A 20429-nucleotide genomic window follows, 5' to 3' on the forward strand; every position below is an offset into this window, starting at 1 on the left:
TGGAGAAGCCCAGGAAATTTGGTCACGATCCAGGATTTTTCGATAAATCATGAAGCTAGTTTAGAAATGGAGTCATCTGAAAGGTTGGAGCAAGCCTAGCTTTCCAGTAAAACCCCTGAGGAGAAACTGCCTAGGGGAGAAGGAAAGGTCTCTACATTCATCTTGGCCAGCTTGTCTTCCCCACAGTCCTTTGGCCAAAGAAGCATCGTGTAAGATTTAAAGGGTCCAGAGAATTTTGGACTTTCCATCTTTCCACCAGTGTTCTTGCAAGGTCCCAGATAAGAAGATGGAAAGGTCTGAATTGGGAGCCAAGACCATACAAGATGTGGACTCATGGCTCTCTAAAAAGCCCAACCTAAGAAGAACTTCTCGAGCACCCCACAACTGGTGGAAAAGAACTTCCAGCAAGCAGAGGCTATGAGTTACCTCTTTGCTACATGTGCTCTTTAACCCTGAGCCCATTTTCCGCAGGACTCTCTTTGTACTCATGGGAGAGTGTGTAACAGATATTGAGGGATATGTTGATAGTAACTGTGGTTACTAAGATGGTAACATCTTAGTAAATATCCCTTTCTAAAAATTATAGAAATACCCCTTTCTAAAAGTCATATGTGCTTAGCATGGCATATATTCAAATTGAGATGACAGAGAGAGGAATAGCATGACCCCTTCATAAGAATAACATGCAAAGTGACAGAAAATTACATACTTTAAAAATAGTTGATAGAAAAATAGATGATTGATAGGTAGAAAAATAATAGGTAGAACAACTGGTAGATAATAAATAAATGATAAATAATAGATAATAGATGATAGATATGGAAAAATAGAAGATAAGCAATAGAAAATAGGTGATAAATGACAGAAAAATAGATAGATGATAGTAGATAGATGATAGAAAAACAGAGAATTGATAGGCAAATGATAGAAAATTGATAGATAACAGAAAAATAGATGACAAATGATAGAAAAACAGGTAGAAAATAGACAGACAAATAGATATGGAAAGATAGATAAGGAAAGGTAGATAGATAGATAGATAGATAGATAGATAGATAGATAGATAGATAGATAGATAGATAGATAGACAGATAGATAGATAGATAAAAGCTACATATGGTGGGCTGACTAAAATGGTTCTTAACTGACAATCTTCAGAAGGAAGATCATTGGCAGGGATCAGAGCTGACGGAATTAGAGAATTGAAATGGACGGACCAAGACAAGCACAGGCAAGAGTTAATTGAGAATTTGGGAGCGTCTTTATTAGCCGGTGGCTGTCCACAAAGGTGGCAGCCCCGAACAAAGGTGTGTGTGCCTTTTAAGCATCTTAGCACTTCCCGGTACAGCCTTGCGGTTCCAATAGCACACATTTTTCACAGAACAGTTTTGACAGGGGTTCCTAGGTACTGCTAGGCAAGGGGGCACAACAGAGATGGGGGCCCAGGCAGCTGCTAGGCAAAGGGGTACAACAGAGAGGGGGGCCCAGGCAGCTGCTAGGCAAAGGGGTACAACAGAAAGGGGGGCCCAGGCAGCTGCTAGGCAAAGGGGTACAACAGAAAGTGTAGCCACTAACAGTAAGTGGCTACTAGGCCCAACCCTGCCTAGAAACTCAACAGACATTTCTCAACCCAGGGGCTCCGGGGGCGGGGGGAAATAATGTCCATTCCAAGAATCACTTCCAGCTGCTTTAGGGTACCTCTGTAATTCTGAGGGGAGATTTAGCTTTGCTCTAGCACCTCAGACTCATCGATGATAATTGGAGTTCGACTCAGAGACCTCTGAACTTCTACAGACCACATAAAAAGACACCAAGACTCCAAGATGAATTCAGATGACTCTAAACTCAACTAAACTCGTTTATCCAGTGACACAGCTACTCCATACACCTGAATTTTCTCAGATAAAAACTGAAGCTTTTCACGTTACATATAGATTTTTTTATTCCAAACATTTTTTCCAAAATTAGTTCCAAAATCCAGTACTCCCAAGAAAAATTTCAACTTTTTCTTGATAACTTCAGCTCATCATTATGAGCATCCACTATGAAGTTATATTCTAAAAGATATTAAGGATAAATAAGGCCATTAGCCCCATATGCTAACTGACAGCGACTGCTATGTTCGTAAGTTCTTGGATCTGCTATTTATAGACTGTTCTTTCTCCTTCCTCAATGTCAGATCATCACTTGATAATTCTTATCTCCCTCTAGAATCTCCCTTTTTCACCAACTGTGGACTAGAAAACTAAATAATTAAGCTTCCCAAAACTTTGTGTCAAATAGTAGTAAACAAGGACTAAGGGAGTTTGGGAAGGCCTCCTCTATGAAGATAATGAATGTACTCTCCATTTGGGGCTACTTGGAGTCTTTTCTTCTGACGTCATCATTTTGGGCTATTTTCCAGATAAATGAATCTATAGGTAAGTCACATTCATTTATGTCATCATAGCTCCAAGTCCTTGTTACATTGGCCAAAGAAAGAGTGGCACATATGTTCCCTTAAAGGAAAACAGACACTTTTAAAGAACTGAGTCTGGTGTTACCAGCAGTTTTCTAGATCTTTCAGGGGTGGGGGAGAGAAAGAATGAAAAAGAATAGAATAGAAGAATAAAAATAAATAAATAAATAAATGTTCCACCAGAATAAGGCAACAGACATATACTCTAAAAGTGTTCATCTCATATAAGTGAAAAACTAACCCAAAAATGGAAAGAAGAAAAAATGAAGGTGCTTTTTTTCTGGAACATTTTCTTTTCTTTCTTTAATGGAACCATGTTGGGAATAAAAGACTTTTCCTTTCTGTCAAGGACACAGGCATGCTAGTCAGCTCCCTCTGGTGAAATATTGATTTTTAGAGCACATCATGCCACGAAATCTATATTTCCCCAGAGAAAAAGCCAGACTACCACCTGCACACAAACCCTTGGTAGTCCAGCATCCAGGTCAAGAGACAGCAGAAAACAGAAACAAACAAAAGACAGAATCACAAGGACACCACCGGGGGAAGAGAAATAAATCACAAGTGAGAATGGTTCAGCCACCATTGCCATGACTTTTACATCTTCCTTACTAAACTGTATCACTGACTCCCTCTTCTTTAATGTATTTTCCCAGTAACGGGTTGCCATATGTCCCAAGGATAGATCTGGGAAATTGTGCAGAACACCTCACAAAAATTGCTACAATTTCCTGAAATTCTCTTTCCTGATCATAATAGATATTTGCATTTCCACTTCCAGAAAGCCTTCCCCAGGGGGACTTTTCTTCTCCAGCACCAGAAGTATCCCTACTCTCCCTTGTATCCTAACACCAGCTCCAATCAAAGATTCCAGACCATGGAAGGAGAGCAAGTGAGAGCTTTGATGGGGTTGTTAACTATGAGTGAAAGTCAAGCTTTCCCAAGGTCAGGGACTTCAGAAAACTCATCACATGGCAAAAATTTTACGGTTGAAATCTGTTACAAGGGCAATGCAGCTGACCTCCAAGATGCACATCTGTAGCCATACAACAGTATGTATCTCCCCCTAATCAATGCCTAAGTCATTGAATTTGATCTTGGAAATCCTCCAGAAATTATCTGATGCAATCACCTGCCTGAAATCCAGTGATGCTCAAACTGTGCAGGACAAATGTTTTCTAAGCATTTGGTTGTTAAATTCCTCAGAAAAAGAAATTTCCTGGTAGTCCTTAAAAGAAAGAGTTAAGAATTGGCTCTATACCTCTAGCCTAAACCTCTCCTTCCAGGGTGTCCACTCATTTCTTTTTAAACTCAAAGAGACAAGATGGGCAGTGTCCAGCTGGTAACAAGTCTAGTTAGAGGATTTCTACTTGACATATACAAAGTCTCACTCTAATATTCACACTGGCACAGGGGCAACATGGTGGAGTGTGAGGTTCAGTTCAATTCAGTCCAACAAGCATTTAGAAAGATCACTGCACTTGGAATCAGGGCCCTGAATTTCAGACCAAACTGACACTTGAATCCATTTCAACCAGCATTTATTTAGTGCCAGCTAGGTGTAGGGAACTGCTAAAGGTGCTGAAGATGCCAAGACAAAAACATGGGGTCAAAGAACTACAAGGGAACGCAGAGACCAATCCTTTCATTTTACAGATAAGAAAACCAAGGCCCAAGTAGGTCAAGAGACTTTACCAAGTTCACATATCAATCTCTGCCCTCAAGAAATTGTAGTCTATGGGGTGGAGTCAAGATGGAGAAGTAGAAAGATGCACATACTCTAGCTCTTCTCCCATAGCCCATAAAATATCTGCAAAGAAAGACTCTCAACAAATTCTAGAGTAGCAGAAGCCACAGAACAACAGAGTGGAGGAGATTTCCAGCCCAGGGTGACCTAGAAGACCAACAGGAAAGGTCTGTGGCACGGGACACAGAGCATAGCACAGCCCTGCCTTGGCCACGTGGCACCAGGAGGAGCAGGACCAGAGCAGGCTGTGGGGACGGAATTCCCAGCAGAAGCAGCAATTCATAGATCCCTTAATGCACAGGCACCAAAGGTCAGTAAGAGGGCTTTTTCAATCAGAGCAAGAAGGGAGCAGGGTCCTTCCCTAGCTCTGGCCCCAGGCAGCAGGGAGGCAGCAGCAGGCTGCTGTGGCAGGCAGCAGTCTAGGTCCATTGTTGGAGTGGCTCACCTTAAAGCTCCTGGAGGAAATGAGCAGCTGATCTGATCCTCAGCCCTGAGCAGGGTCCTGGGGTGTAGTGGAACTGCACTAAAATCCCCTCCCTTGGTTATGCCACCTTGGAGGAACTGAGAACTTACAGGTCCCCAAAGTATACCTTACTCTTGACAAAGGACCCAAAAGTCAAGTAACTGGCTGGGAAAATGCCCCAAAAGGGGAAAAAATAAGACTATACAAGGTTACTTTCTTGGTGAATAGGTATTCTCTCCCATCCTTTCAGATGAGGAAGAACAATATTTACCATCAGGGGAAGACATAAAAGTTAAGGTTTCTGCATCCAAAACCTCCAAAATAAATACACAATGGTCCTCGGCCATTGAAGAGCTCAAAAAGGATTTTGAAAATCAAGTAAGAGAAGTGAAGGAAAAATTGGGAAGAGAAATGAGAGAGATGCAAGAAAATCATGAAAAGCAAGTCAACAGCTTGCTAAAGGACACCCAAAAATGCTGAAGAAAATAACATCTTGAAAAATAGGCTAATTCAATTGGCAAAAGAGGTTTAAAAAGCCAATGAGGAGAAGAATGCTTTCAAAAGCAGAATTAGCCAAATGGAAAATGAGTTTCAAAAACTCATTGAAGAAAATAGTTCTTTAAAAATTAGAATGGAACAGATGGAGGCTAATGACTTTATAACAAACAAAGAAATCACAAAACAAAAGCAAAAGAATGAAAAAATGTGAAAAGAAGATAATGTGAAATATCTCATTGGAAAAACAACTGACCTGAAAAATAGATCCAGGAGAGACAATTTAAAAATTATGGGACTACCTGAAAGCCATGATCAAAAAAAAGAGCCTAGACATCATTTTTCATGAAATTATCAAGGAAAACTGCCCTGAGATTCTAGAATCAGGGGGCAAAATAAATATTGAAAGAATCCACAGATCACCTCCTGAAAGGGATCCAAAAAAAGAAACTCTTAGGAACATTGTGGTCAAATTCCAGAGTTCCCAAGTCAAGGAGAAAATATTGCAAGCAGCTAGAAAGAAACAATTGGAGTATTGTAGAAATACAATCAGGATAACACAAGATCTAGCAGCTTCTACATTAAGGCATCAAAGGGCTTGGAATATGATATTCCAGAAGTCTAAGGAACTAGGACTTAAACCAAGAATCACCTACCCAGCAAAACTGAGTATAGTACTTCAGGGGAAAAAATTGTCATTCAATGAAATAGAGGACTTTCAAGCATTCCTGTTGAAAAGACCAGAACTGAAAAGAAATTGACTTTCAAACACAAGAATCAAGAGAAGCATGAAAAGGTAAATAGGAAAGAGAAATTACAACGGACTTACTAAAGTTGAACTGTTTACATTCCTACATGGAAAGATAATATCTGTAACTCTTGAAACTTTTCTCAGTATCTGGGTAGTTGGAAGGATTATACACACATACATACATACATACATACACACACACACACACACACACACACACACACACATACACGTATAGAGAGAGAAACAGAGAGACAGAGAGAGCCCACAGTGAGTTGAAAAAGAAGGGATCATATCTAAAAAAATAAAATTAAAGGGTGAGAGAGGAATATATTGGGAGGAGAAAGGGAGAAATGGAATGGGGCAAATTGTCTCTCACAGAAGAGGCAAGCAAAAGCTTTTCTAATGGAGGGAAAAGGGGAGAGGAAAGAGGGGAAAAGTGAAGCTTACTCTCATCACCTTTGGCTCAAGGACGGAATAATATGCACACTCAATTTGGTATGAAAATCTGTCTTACATCACAGAAAAGTAAGGGGAAAGTGGATAAGCAGGGTGGTGGGGATGGTGGAAGGGAGGACAAATGGGAGGAGGGAGCAATTAGAAGTAAACACTCTTGGGGAGGGACAAGGTCAAAAGAGAGAATAGAAGAAATGGGGGGCAGGATAGGATAGAGGGAAGTGTAGTTAGTCTGACACAACATGACTATTATGGAAGTCTTTTGCAAAACTACACATATATAGCCTATATTGAATTGCTTGCCTTCTCAGTGGGGATGGGTGGGGAGGGGGGAAGGAAGAGAAGTTGGAACTCAAAGTTTTAGGAACAAATGTTGAAAATTCTTTTTGCATATGACTAGGAAATAAGAAATACAAGTAATGGGATATAGAAATTTATCTTGCCCTACAGAACAAGAGAGAAGATGGGGATAAGGGAAGGGATGAGTGTTAGTACGGAGAGCACACTGGTGGAAGGGGCAATCAGAATGCAAGGTGTTTTGGAGTGGGGGCAGGGGAGAGATGGGGAGAAAATTTAGAATTCAAAATTTTGTATAAATGAATGTTGAAAACTTAAAATAAATTAAAAATAAATAAAAAGTTTTATGACCTTCACAAAAGAAAAGAAATTATAGTCTAGTGTGAGATACAGCACATAAGTAGATCAGCAAACACAAGGTAATTTGGGGAAGGAGACAGTATTAACAAGTAGCAGAAGTCTGAGAGGATTCCTGTAAAAAAGGGTTACTAAGCTAATCTTTAAAGGAAGTTAAAGATTCTGAAGAATGGAGATAAAGAAGCAGGGCATTTCAACCATGGGAGACAGCCTGTGTATTTGCACACTGGAGTCAGAAAATGGAATAAAGTTAAACTCAGAAAATCTCAGGTAGGGCAATTTGGCTAAGAATATAGAATGTGGAAAGGGCAGTGATGGAAAGAAAGCCTGGAAAGGTAGGCTGGAGTCCTTTAAATTCCAAGCTGAAAAATTTCTATTTTATTAGCAGTGCAATAGAGGGTCATTAAAGCTTCTTAAACAAGTATATGACATGATCATATCTATGCTGAAAGATTAAACAGTTCTGTGGAAGACAGATTGGTAGAGTGAGAGATCAGGTAGGAGGCTGTTACAATAGTCCAACTAAGTGGTTATAAGGTCCCAATATAGGATTATATTGGCCACATGAATGAAGAGAGAAGATTTAGAAGATGTATAGAAATAGAATCAGACTTGTAAATCAATTGGGTATGGAGGGTAGAGGAGAAAGAATATGGGGTTGTAAATCTGGGTAACTAGGAGGATGTCAATACACTGAACAGAAGCAGAGACATCTGAATGGAAAGGTTCCTAGCTGTGTGAACTGAGATAAATGAAAACTTCTCAAAGCCTCAATTTCCTTATATGTAAAATGGGATAATAATACTTAGATCCCCCAGGTTTCACAAATAGGCATGTGTATATGATAACCATATTCAAAGAATCAAAAATTGGTAGGCTCAGGGAATAAGTTTTTTCCATGGCAATATAGTCATTAAGTACTAGAGTCAGAATTCAAACACAAGCATCCTGATTCTAAATCTAGAGATCATTGTACTAAAGCATAACTTTCCTAGCTATTTGACCTTGCTCAAGATATTAATTTCTTAGAGACTTAGTTTCCTTATTTGTAAAATGAAGACACTGCCTGTAACTTCACCTCACAGAGTTAGCCTAAGGAGAATAGGATGTATGAAAGTTTATTTTCAACTACAAAGCATCAGTCAAATGTAAGATGTTCCTATCTCTGTTGCTGACCTTCTAGGGGAAACTGGTAAGGTACCCAGACTCTGATTCTTCCTTTCTACCTGAGTCTCACAAGACAATTGTGAAAGAAAACTGAATGGTACCTACCCAATGGTCACCTAATAGTGTCCTAGATTTTCATATCCCAATATCCTTCAGGTAAAGTTCAGAAGGCTAAACAATTACACACACACATACACACACACACATACACACACACACACACACACACACACACACACACACACACACACACACACATACACACACCAGCTTATTACGGGGGTTGCAAAGAAGATAATTCCATGGCAATGATCACAAGGTATCACCTGATAAGCTCCAAGAAGTCAAATCAACACTTGAGAATTTTTTTAAAACACACACAGATGGCCTCCAAACCAAAATAGATGAAGCTTTCACAGTTTAATTCAGAATCTAAAGTAACAAAATTAATCAGTTAAATAAGCATAAACTGTGGTCACATTTTACTGATGCCAACCAAGCACATCGTGAATATTTGTGCAGTTGTGAAATGAATGGCACCCACAGGAGAAGGGCTGAGTGAACCAACTTGGAATTACAAAAGAGGTGTATTATACACCTGGCAAATATTTGTTATGAAATCCGGAAGAAGAGGGACTCAAAACAGCACAAATGGACCAAATTTTAAGATAGTTTTCAAGACTTTATTATAAAAACAAATAGGGAAAATACATTCTCCTTTCAAAGATTGACTCACACAAGTCTCTGCTAATACTCATTCCCCGGGTTGAGAATTAAGTCATTTTCATCTGCCTACATAAGCACGTACATACTTCAGTAGTGGGCAGCTGGGTGATGCAGTGGAAAGAGTGCCAGAAGACTCATATTCCTAAGTTCAAATCTGGCTTAGATATTTACTAGCTCTGTGACCCTGGACAAGTCACTTAACTGTTTGCCTCAGTTTCCTGATTTGTAAAATGAGCTGGAGAAGGAAATGGCAAACCATGTCTTTGCCATGAAAATCACACAGAGTCACAAAAAGTCAGACATGACTGAAATGACTGAACAACAACTTCAACAGTGAGGGATACATTATTTATAAGTAGATTAAAAATCCAAAATTTTCCTCTATTTAAATAAACAATGGCAATGGTGTCTTGCCTGCTTGTTTCAGCTCTCATATTCCATGTTTGAAGCTATTTTTATAAAGCTCTCTGGATTAGAAGCAGCTCGGAGGTAACAGTGGCGGAAGTGCTGGACCTGGAGTCAGGATGATCTGAGTTCAAATCCAGCCTCAGAATTTACTAGCATGTGATCAAAAGCAAGTCATTAATCTCTCTTTGCCTCAGGTTTCTCATCTATAAAAGTGGAGATAATAATAGTACATACCTACTAGGGTTTTTGTAAAGCTAAAATGAGATGATATTAGTATATTTCTTCACAAATATAAATGTACTATATAAATGCTAGCAAATAGTATCAACTTTGAATTCCTCAGGAGCTTTGATTACTTTCCATAACTACGGCAAGGAGAGCACGTCCAAAATGATCCTTCCTACTCTCTCTACTCCTTCCTTCTTTCATGCTGTCTCTGCAAAATGGACATATTAATGGCTGAGCCATTTTCAAGTGGCTAATTCTGGGAAGCAGAAATGCTACCTCTTGGAAATGTTCTATGCCTGCTTGGAGCACTAAATATCTTAAGAATAATATGTAACTGCAATGATCATTAGAATGATATTACAATAGACATGAAATGCCAACTCTCTCTCTGCCTGTGTCCTGGCCAGCCATGAGCTGTCTGCCATCAAATGCTTTCATACAAATACAGACTAAAAGGAAATTCCATTCAACAGTAGGGACCTTCTCATGTAAAACTATTAATCTTCACACTCATGATTATGAATTGATTTCATAATATGGGAAATCCTCCCTTCTTTAGAACACACAATTAGTGACAAAATTTCTCCTACCCAGAACCAATATTTCCATTAACCTGCATTGGGAAGCTAATACCCACAAATGAAACAAATGTTGTCCTATATTCATTAAATTTGCCAGATCACTGACACTTTTGAGTCCTTCCAGTAACAGAAGTCAGCTAGCAGGCAACAGGGCAAGAGCCCTATACAATATGCAGTGATTCAAGAGAGGATATTGTTGTATTCACTCATCACCATGGGAACCAACCCTTGAGTTTCTAGGTAAAAATGAATACAAGCTGTAAATCAAAAAGGTAATATTAAAAGAATTCTGGAGGAGGGAAAGGGAATATGCTATTATAGTTACATAGTAAACATCTCCTTCATATAGTAAGTTTTTCTAAGGCCTCAAAAATACAGAATTGAATTCTAAACCAAATAAATTTTATCTGAGATCAAAGGGAAATTATCCTCAAGACAACAGGAATTTGGTTATCAAGTAAGGTTGATATTTAAAGATTGCAATAATTTCCCAAATCCGTGGTCATTAGATGAGTGACCATCTTGCTCAACTTTTCCCTCTCTATTTTCTTATTTCTTCTAAGGAAAAGCAATGCAGAAAGAAGCCTAACCCTAGTCCCTCAACACCATCTCTTAGTAATCACTGCACTGTACACACCATATTAATGACTGAATAAATGAAAAAAACATTTTTATAAAGTATTTACTATTTGCAAAGCATTGTACTAAGTTCTGGGAATATAAGTTTTAAAATAGTTTGTACCCTCAAAGGGCTTATATTCTAAAGAGAGAGTGGTAGCCAGAAAGGGACACTTTAAAGAGAAAGTGAATGTAGTCATGGGGGAGAAGACTTACAGAATCCATTCAGAAAGAATGGTAGGGTTTATTTGATCATGGTAGGGAAGGAAGGAGGCAAAAAAAGGGTATGGCTAGGGAAGAGATAGCTAGATAGTTAAGAAGTAAAGTGCCCCAGTTTTCCCAAAACAATGGGCTAGAAGAGGCTACTCAAACTAATCAAGACAGCAAAATCTCATGGTGGAAGTTCCAGAGATGAAAGGGTTGAAACCTGAAAGACATGGTCTCTGGTAGGGGCAAAAAGGCTAGGACAAAGATGAGGAGAGTAGAGAATGAAGTATTCACAGATACCCTCTGTCTCCAAACATTATTAATCATGTAAAAATTTAGAACACAACCATACTTTTTTATAAAATTGTATACATATATTACTATATAAATAATATCCCTTATAAAACTTAAACAAGGCAAAAATTTTTAAAGGATGAGATAAAGAAGAAATAATGTTTGGTTCTAAAGTCAGCAAGGAAGATGAGACATGGTAAGCCCTGAACATTAAGAAAATCCCTTTAACAACTAAGTGAAGGATGGATTAGAGGGGGAAAGAGATGAGACAGGGAGACCAGTTGGAAGACTATTATGTCAGGCAAGAAGTGAGGAGATCCTGAACTAGGGTCTGAGTAGTGAGCAGGGAAGAGATTCGAGAAGTATTGGTGATGAAGGTTTAGCAACTGATTGGATAAGGGGGAGGAAGAGTGAGGAGTAGACATCAACACCGAGGCTGTGAACCTGGGGGACCAAGAGAATGGAGTATCTTTGAGAGTAAACAGAAGAGGAATGGGTTTGGGAGAGAAATATAATATCTGAGATGTGATCACAATCCATCAATACTTGCTCATCTCATACAACTCACTCTGTCCTACCCAAAATCTAAAGGATAAAAGTAGAGCTCTTACCAGTCATTGTCCTTGCCCCAGTAGGGGAGATCTGCAGCAGAGGGGTGCCCCACTGAGAGAGAGAGGTTGGAAATTTGCCCAGCAGGAGGGGTGGAGTGTTGAGGGATAGAAATAGGCATTGTGGTATTGCAGACAGACCATCTTCCCATCTTTAATTAGTTAATCATACCGTACCCTGTAAGGTCAGTCTATGGCCCCCATTTTGTAGAACACTGTTCTAATGGTTTACTTCCTAATCCGTGTATAGAAATACTCAAAATTTAAATCAAAGAGAATTCAAGTCTCTTAAAACTTCATATTTACCTATCCATGCACACATTGTATCCCCTCAGAGAAAAGGGGAAACTCCTTGTTGAAGAGGGTGATTCTGTTTTCCCTTTTCCATCCCCAAGCCTAATCCAGTGCCTTTTCATTGTAGGTGCTCAGTAAATGTTTCTTGAAATGAATTATAATACAAGTTCAATAATACAGCCACCATATTAGAACATCATAGGGAGTACGGCATAGAACATGGCAGCCAAGCTTTCCATCTGCATTACTTTCCCACAGGAAACCATGTTGGATGAACATACACAGTGCAATGGACAAAACACTATATTTGGAGGGGGGAAAGTCAAAATCAAACACTGAAATTTTAACAACCAGGTTTAGACCCAAGAGATAGTCAAATCAACAAGCATTTATTAAGCTCCTGCCAAAGGTACTTTTCTCTCTTTTTTCAGAATCAAAAAACTACGGGTACATAACATTGAATATGGCAAGCTTGGTTAATGCTTTGGTTAGTTTTGCTGAGTCATTCAGCAAATTGTTTCCCCTCTTTATTCTTTGTTATATATGATGCCTCTTTGGAGGAGGAGGTAGGAAATGTGTAATGGGGAAAAGGGATCAATAAGTTTCTTTAAAACTAATAAACAGTTCACATGCCCCAGATGTATCCACATAGAAGAAAGTCTCTAAGCCCCTAAACACATTGAGTGGATCCCCTGTAGAAGATTTAGGAAAGTCCATGAAGAAGTCACACAGGATAGATTAGCTGCAATCTGCACCACTGGAGTGAGTGCCCAAACCAAGGAGGACCACAGATCTACTTTGCTCGCAATAAACCCATCAGGTAGTTAAAGTATTATTATCCCACATTTTACAGGGGAAGAAACTGGGGCTCCGAAGTAAAGTCAATTGCCTAAGTTCACAGCTAGTAAGGTTACTCCAAGAGCAACGTTCTTTTACATTGTCACTCTGCCCCTCCTGAGCAGTGAAGTGGCCCAAGGAATGACTTCACGCAAGAGTTAAAGTAAGGCATTTGTGCATCCTGGGCAAGCTTTTGAAAATTGTATTCTCCCAAGTATTCCTGTCTGCCAGAAGCTTAGAGTTCCCATTTGTAACATATGCAACTTGACATCACAAAATACCCATATGCTACAGAGAACAGAATTTTCTGGCATCAAAAATATGTGCTTTTTTTAAAAAATAAAGTTACCGTAAAAAGTATAGGGGATAGAAACCCAATTTGGAATCATCAGATCTGAGCTGAAATACTGACACTGCTACCTGTCTAACCTTGAACACATCACAATCAGGAGTAACCTGAGCTTCTAGAGAGGCAGCATGGTATCATGGGAAAAGGTCTGGTTTTCTTATTCTAACTCTTCTACTTCCCATTTATGTGACTTTGGACAAGTCATTTCCCTTCTGAGGCCTCTGTTTCCTCATTTGCAAAAAGGGAGAGGGAATTAGATGACTTCAAAGGTTCCTTCTTCCTCTAAACCTCAAGATGATGTCTGTAGTAGATAGGTGGCATAGTGACTAGAGTTTCAGACTTGGCATCATAGAGTCCTGGGTTCATTTACTGGCTCAGATAATTACTAGCTGAGTGACCCTGGAAAAGTCACTTTCTTCATCTGTAAAATGGGGGTAATAATAACACCTACTTCCCATTTGATCTGAGGATCAAATGAGATAATATCCATAAAATACTTTGCAAACCTTAATGCACTATATAAAAGCTAGCCATAATTTGTATTTCATTGCACCTCACTGTATATCACACCCTAGGGCAGATGCCAACCCCCACTTGGTCCTGATGCTGTTTTCCATGCCTTTTGCTTTATCATGTGCCTAAGTAATTCACCAAAAAAATGTTGGGCGAGAACAGTGTGAAAAAAAGGGGAGATTCACAAGCTGGGAAGAACACTGCCAAAGGGGGAGGGGGTTCACAGAAATCAATAATTCAACTTAAAGACTTGAGTATATTCTAGGTATAAAAATACAGTAATCAACACTGAGGTTTCAGCAGTCCTAAAAATAGATCTTCACCTGCCGTGGACTTTTTCACTGGTTACAAAGGCTATTGTTTATTAGGGCAGATGGAAAGAAGCCAGGAAAAGCTGTTCTCCTGGTACAAAGGAGCACATCAAGAGAGGAAGACATGGGTAGTATGTTAATGAGTGGAGTGGGGGATGATTAGTGCAATTGCTAACACAGGATCTTTTCTCCTGAAATGTTTAGAAATCAGATCCCCTGACTGCAGTCTGGGAGCCTAGGCATGCTAATTTTAGACTCATGTCTTGCTGGGCACAGCAGTTCACATTTTCATTAGTCCACATTAGTCCCTTCCACCAAACTTTGGAAACATCTTGGTATCTCTCACCTTTAAAGATGCTGCTGATGCTCATTGGTGCTTGCCACAGAGAGTGAGAAATTTCCAGCCAAGCTAGGGCTGTGATTTCCACATCTGCATAGCTAGTTTACCTGAGGGCTGACAGGTGTGGCAAGATCTGTGCTTGAGGTGGCAACTTACAACTAGTTCTGTCTCCTGAGAAGTAAAAGTGGAAGCAACATTAGGTGTCTGGTCTCCCTTAACTCCTCATAGAGGACAACAGGAATCTATATCTATGTGTGCTGAGAACCACTGAGAGGTACACAGTGGGGTCTCATTGCTTCCTTCCTACCTCCACCCCCAAAACTCTTGCAACAAACCTAAAAGTGATAGAATCCTCAGTTCCAGAAATCTCAGGGAATGAGGGACATCACTAGCCAAAGCATGTGCAGTTGCCAGTATAGTGGCTATTATTGTTCATTGTCCTTCGTTCTTGAAGAGGACCAGTGACATCTGGAGGGTGATATCTTGACTATGGTCATCTCTCAAAGCCTGTTTCTGACTGGAAGGGACCAGAGTTAGAGACCTAACTTATTTTACAGATGAGGAAACTAAGGCTGAGAGGAATGGAATGTCTTGCCTGGGATCACACAACTAGTAAGTATCTGAAGAAAAATTCAAATGAAGATGTTCCCCTTTTCAAGTACTGTGATCTCTCCAGAATTGTCCCTGGTTGCCTCATAAAAGTGATCACCACGTCATGCTGGGGTCAAAGAATTTGTCCTTCAGTTGGTTGGTCAATGACTCAAGAAGGCAGTAAGTGTGCATGAGAGAAAGTTCTACTAACTGCTAACTTAAAAAGAAGTCGGAGGCATCATCTCCAAATCAGTCTATGAACTCCACTCCCCCGTTACCAAGACAAAGGATAGGATTGCCTCTACCCATATCCAGACCCAGATATCCTTAAAGTAGCAAGATGCACTTCTATGGCTGTTTTCTTAACCAAAGGTGCCCTGTGCTAGTCATCTTAACCCACCACTAATGCTTCATCTCATTTCTCACTGTGCCATGAAAATGACCTTGGATTCTCAATAGCTATGGCCACAAGGTACAAGCTCTGACAGGTCTTACCAAGCTAGAGAGCCTTGGAACACATGCTAGGGGATAGACAGTGTGTCCACTTTCCAAGAACCAGCCCAGATAAGTTTACAGAAGCCTGTAAACTAATGGATTTTTCAACTATAGTCATTCCCAAAGACTATCGACTAAGACACACAAGGGTCACAGTCTCTGTTGATGTAGATAATACATATAAACAAAGAACTTTGTAAACTTTGCCACACTATATGAATAACAGTTATTGTTACAATGAAGGAAATCATGAATCTTTGAACAGTCAACACCAAAGTGTTTTCCGGAGGGAGGACAGTTACCATGTAATAATAATGTTTTATGATTTGTGGATCACTTTCCTTACAGTGACCCTGTGAGATAGGCAGTACAAGTATACCCATTTTACCTGTGAGGAAACTATGAGAGGCTATGTGATTTGCTCACTGTCATATGACTATTACATACCAAAATTGAATTTTAAACCCAGGGTCTCCTGACACCGATTCCAGCATTCCATCCATGATACTAAACTGCCCCTCTGAGATCTTCATTGAAGCCATACCCACTAAGGACTAGCTCAGGATATAAATGAAATTTGTGCTTAGAGTCACATGTGAGGTCTATAGGAGTTGTTAAATATAATAAGGTCATTAGTGTTTGTATTTGTGTGCAAGTTGTTTGGGATTTTCTGAGGAGGGGAATTAGCATGGGTTAGGGTAGGAAGAACATGCTCATGGTCAGCAAGCTGTGTTGCATCTATTAGACATCCTGGTAGAGGTGTAAGGACAATATAAAAAGCACAATTAAGCTTTTCCTAAAGTGCCTAAATGTAAACTAATCAGAGAAAATGTGCTCCAGTCTGGATTGGAAAGGAAAGCAATGCTGGAAGAGAAAACACTACAATTTAGGCAGTCACATGCTAGTGGACAAGTTAGCTCTGTCCTTGGTGGGAATCAAAGCTTGTGGTCAAAAATCCCTCCCTGCAGATACTGCTGAGGCTCTCACCATTACTCAACACAGCAGTTTCTTGAACACATCGAGGGATGATTATTCTCATCTCAAGTTTTTGTTTTTACAGACCACTATCATCAGCAGTGAATCACAAGAGAAAATGCCTTAGTGAAAAGGGCACTGGGCTGAATATTCAGCTCTCAGATTTGTCACTCATTAATCATATGATCTTCAATGAGTCACCTCCTTTCTCTGGTTCTCAGTTTCCTCATTTGTAAAATGAACAGGTTGTACTAGATGATCCCCAAGTCTCTTCCAACTTTGGGATTTTGTGATTCAAAAGCTTCTGGGAAAGCAATCATTCCTTATCAGCCTCAACTGCTACAAAGGAAGCATTTCTAATTCTCCTATTTCCTCCCTTGAATTAATTCCTTTCCAACAACTAAAAGGGATTTAGCCTCAATAACTCATAGGTGATAAGTGGTACTGAACACCTCATCAAGGATCAAATTTTTCAAAATTAATATGACTTTAGAACTCTACAGCCCAATTGGAAACTCAGAGACTACAAAAAGGAGACATTCTGTAGTTCATGCTGTTCCCATCATTCAGATAACATTAAAGCACAAGTGATCAAACTGATTTATGACTAATGACTTTGACTTCACATCCTCCATCTTCAGTGTGTAGGGAGGGAAAAGCAATACTTCTCCACAAAGAAAGGCTGGAAACATAACAAAAATAACATCTGGTCCTTTTGAAGCTGTTGTAGAGAACTGCACTTCCATTAATTGAATAGCTTATGTCTTCCACTGATCAAACTGAAGTTTCATATTCTCTAAAATTTTGATCATTCAAATATAACTTGTTCCTGCCCCTTTCGGAAGAAATAAATTTGAACTGACCCCCATAATACCTCACCTGTGTCCCACAGACAAGCAAATCTACTTTTGTACAATCCAAGATAAAGGAAATCAAGGGCAAGTGGTGACAGGAAATAGGGGGAAAGGATCGTCTGGTAGAATACAAGCCATATTACCAAGTCCCAGCCAAAAATCTTGGCCAGGCCTCTTCATGACACAAAAGTTTTGGAAGTCTCAAAGGGCAAGACAGAGATACGAAAGAAACTTAAAGAAGTCCTCACAACTAACCAAATCATGCCAAGATACAGACTCAAGTCCAGAAGTCCACATCAAGGATGGAATGTTGACAATAAATTGATGATTTAGTAATTGTTTATGGTCTTAAATGTGATTATTATATCAAAATATAATCTGGTTAATCCAAGGTAGATAGAGAAATAAATAAAGAGGTTGAGTCCTAGAGTTATTTGGATAGTAAGTTAGACAACTAGATGGTACAGCTAGGTGGCTCAGTGGATAGACCTGGAGTCAGGAAGACTCATCTTCCTGAGTTCCAATTCAGCCTCAGACACTTCCTAGCTATGTGACCCTGGGCAAGTCATTTAATCCTGTTTGCCTTAATTTCTTCATCTGTAAAATGAGCTGGAGAAGGAAATGGCAAAGCACTCCAATATCCTTGCCAAAACAAATGGGGTTATGAAGAGTTAGATATCACTGAACAACTAGACAACTAGATATAGATGGCTGGATATATAATGTCATCTCATTATGAAAAGTGCTCTTATGCTCTCAATGACTATATTGGAGCATTTGGTACATTTTTTTACTGAGACAGTCAATGGTTATCATAAGGGAACATTACCAATATACGTGTATGCATTCTACATAAAATCATTGAAGCCTAATTTATTCCCACAAGATTGTTTCTGAAGTATAAGACTCTAGGTGGGGTTTAGGACCCAAAAAACTCCCTTCCCTCCACTTTCCTTCCCTCCAACTACAAGACACACAACTGAACTGATTGGCTCCACTGAGCAGCATGGTCTCAAACACAGGAAGCCTTGAGTTCAAGACCTGTCTCTGATATGTACTGGCTGCGTGACCCTGAGCAAGTCACTTAATATCTTATTACTTTAGGCAAGTCTCAGCAGCTTAGATTTTAAATACCAATATAAGTGCTGACCTGTACGGCAGAGGGAGTTTCATCACCCAGGAATTTCCTTTGCAATATCATATCCTTGATCCACAATAAATTCATGCCATTTGCCTTCAACTGGGCCCTCACTGCTGCATGGGCATATTTTTATTCCTCTCTGACTGCTATCACCACAGCAGCCACTGCAAATTTCTCTATTAACCTCAAACACTAAATTCCACTGCTACCTCCATCCTTCTCAGCAGAGAACTTCGCTACATATTACTAAAAATGATCAAGACTATAAATATGAACTCCTTTGATTCTCTTTTTCAACTACTGCCTTTGACATTGTCTAGAAAGCAAGTCTGTTGTCTAACAACCAGAAAAGTTCAGAGAAATTCATCCCCATAAGGTTGGCCACTCAATGTTCTGGGCCCCATCTGCTAAAGCTGGGAAATGTAGTGATCTTCTCTGATGGGGCAGATGCCATAATGATGAAACCCTGAATCCCTGGGTATTTGTATGTTTCATTGAGCTGGGATCAGCAGTGAATGAGAGGAAAAGAATGACTAGATTACATTTAGGGAAATGCATAGCACTCACAATGATCTCAAGCTGCTCTTTGAGACAAAGACCCATCGTTTTTAATGTTGATGTTCTCCTAGGGATGCTATGTGGCTGTAAATCATGATAGCAGTCTCCAAAAGATTCAAAATTACAAGAGACTCAAATAGCAATAGAAGAACACCAAATCATAGGCAGCTGATATATCACCCTCCCTGCTGCCCCAAAAGGTCCAATAGCTACAAACTGCTACCAAAATAAAATGGGAATTCCTCTGTTGGTTGTATAAAGCCCTTTACAACCTGACTCCAGCCAGGCTGCCCCCACTTACTACAAACTACTACCACTCTTCTCACACTCTGTGTTCCAATGCAAATGGCCTGCTTCCTTTCAGCCTACATGACAATTCATCTCCTAACTTCGAATTTTGGAAGCTCTCCATCCACCTCCAGCCCCCACCATGCCTAGAATGTACCTCTGCCTCTTAGAATCCCTAGCTCTCCTCAAATCCCAGCTTAAGTGCAACATCAGATCTTGGATGATCCACCCAATTGCTAGTGCTCCTATCTCAAAATCATTTTGTATATATTTTGTATTTGATTATATGCTTTCTGACTATTTCTCCTGAAGAATTTTAGGGGAAGTTTTTTCTTTTTTTTTCTCTTTCTCCCTAGTGTCATCCCCACAAGAGTGATGGATGATTATCTTATAGAGCAAAAAGAAGTAGTGGAGGGTAAAAATCAATCTAAAAAAATACCCAACTAAGCAAAGTCATCCCAAAGGCATTCAAGGATAAAAAAGAAATATGACAAGTAGAAGAAAAATGGAAAAGATTTGCAAAAATTGTTACAACTATTTTCTATATCAAGGATGGAACTACTATACTTGGCCTCTAATATCAAAGTCCCTGAAGTGCTTACCGAAGTAGAAATGACCCTGAAGAAGACAAATATGGAGAAAGTACCCTGACTGGATCAAATATATAGAAAAAAGATACATGCTGGAAGTGATACACTCATGAGGGACTTGAGGAACCATTTTACAAAGTATCTAAAGGAGGGTGAGATACCAAAGAAATAGAAAAAAATTCCAGACCTCACTTACTGATTTCAAAAGGTGTGGGGATTAGGGACCCAAGGAAACATCAACTATCAACTTTATATGCTTATTTTCCCATTTATATAAAATATTTCTGAAAGACATCAATACATGAATTGAGGGCTGCCTTGATAAGTATATTAGCATGGTACAATAAGGCTTTTGCAAAAAGCCATTGCCCCCTGGACAGTGGACCATATCTTCATCACCTCACACTTGACTGAAAGATGTGGAGAATCACT

The 20429-nt window shown here is 39.5% G+C and overlaps 1 protein-coding gene and 1 non-coding gene across 2 annotated transcripts in view; one reads left to right on the forward strand and one right to left on the reverse strand.

The window, feature by feature from the left end:
* The window catches only part of DNER (delta/notch like EGF repeat containing), a 351957-nt gene that overhangs the window by 261173 nt on the left and 70355 nt on the right, over positions 1–20429 (reverse strand). The gene's annotated exons all lie outside the window — the stretch shown is intronic.
* Positions 605–714, forward strand: LOC140512911 (U6 spliceosomal RNA). Its single transcript, XR_011969970.1, has one exon. It is a non-coding gene; the product is annotated as a U6 spliceosomal RNA (small nuclear RNA).

This window comes from Notamacropus eugenii, chromosome 6 (genome assembly GCF_028372415.1).
Source record: "Notamacropus eugenii isolate mMacEug1 chromosome 6, mMacEug1.pri_v2, whole genome shotgun sequence".
NCBI lineage: Eukaryota > Metazoa > Chordata > Mammalia > Diprotodontia > Macropodidae > Notamacropus > Notamacropus eugenii.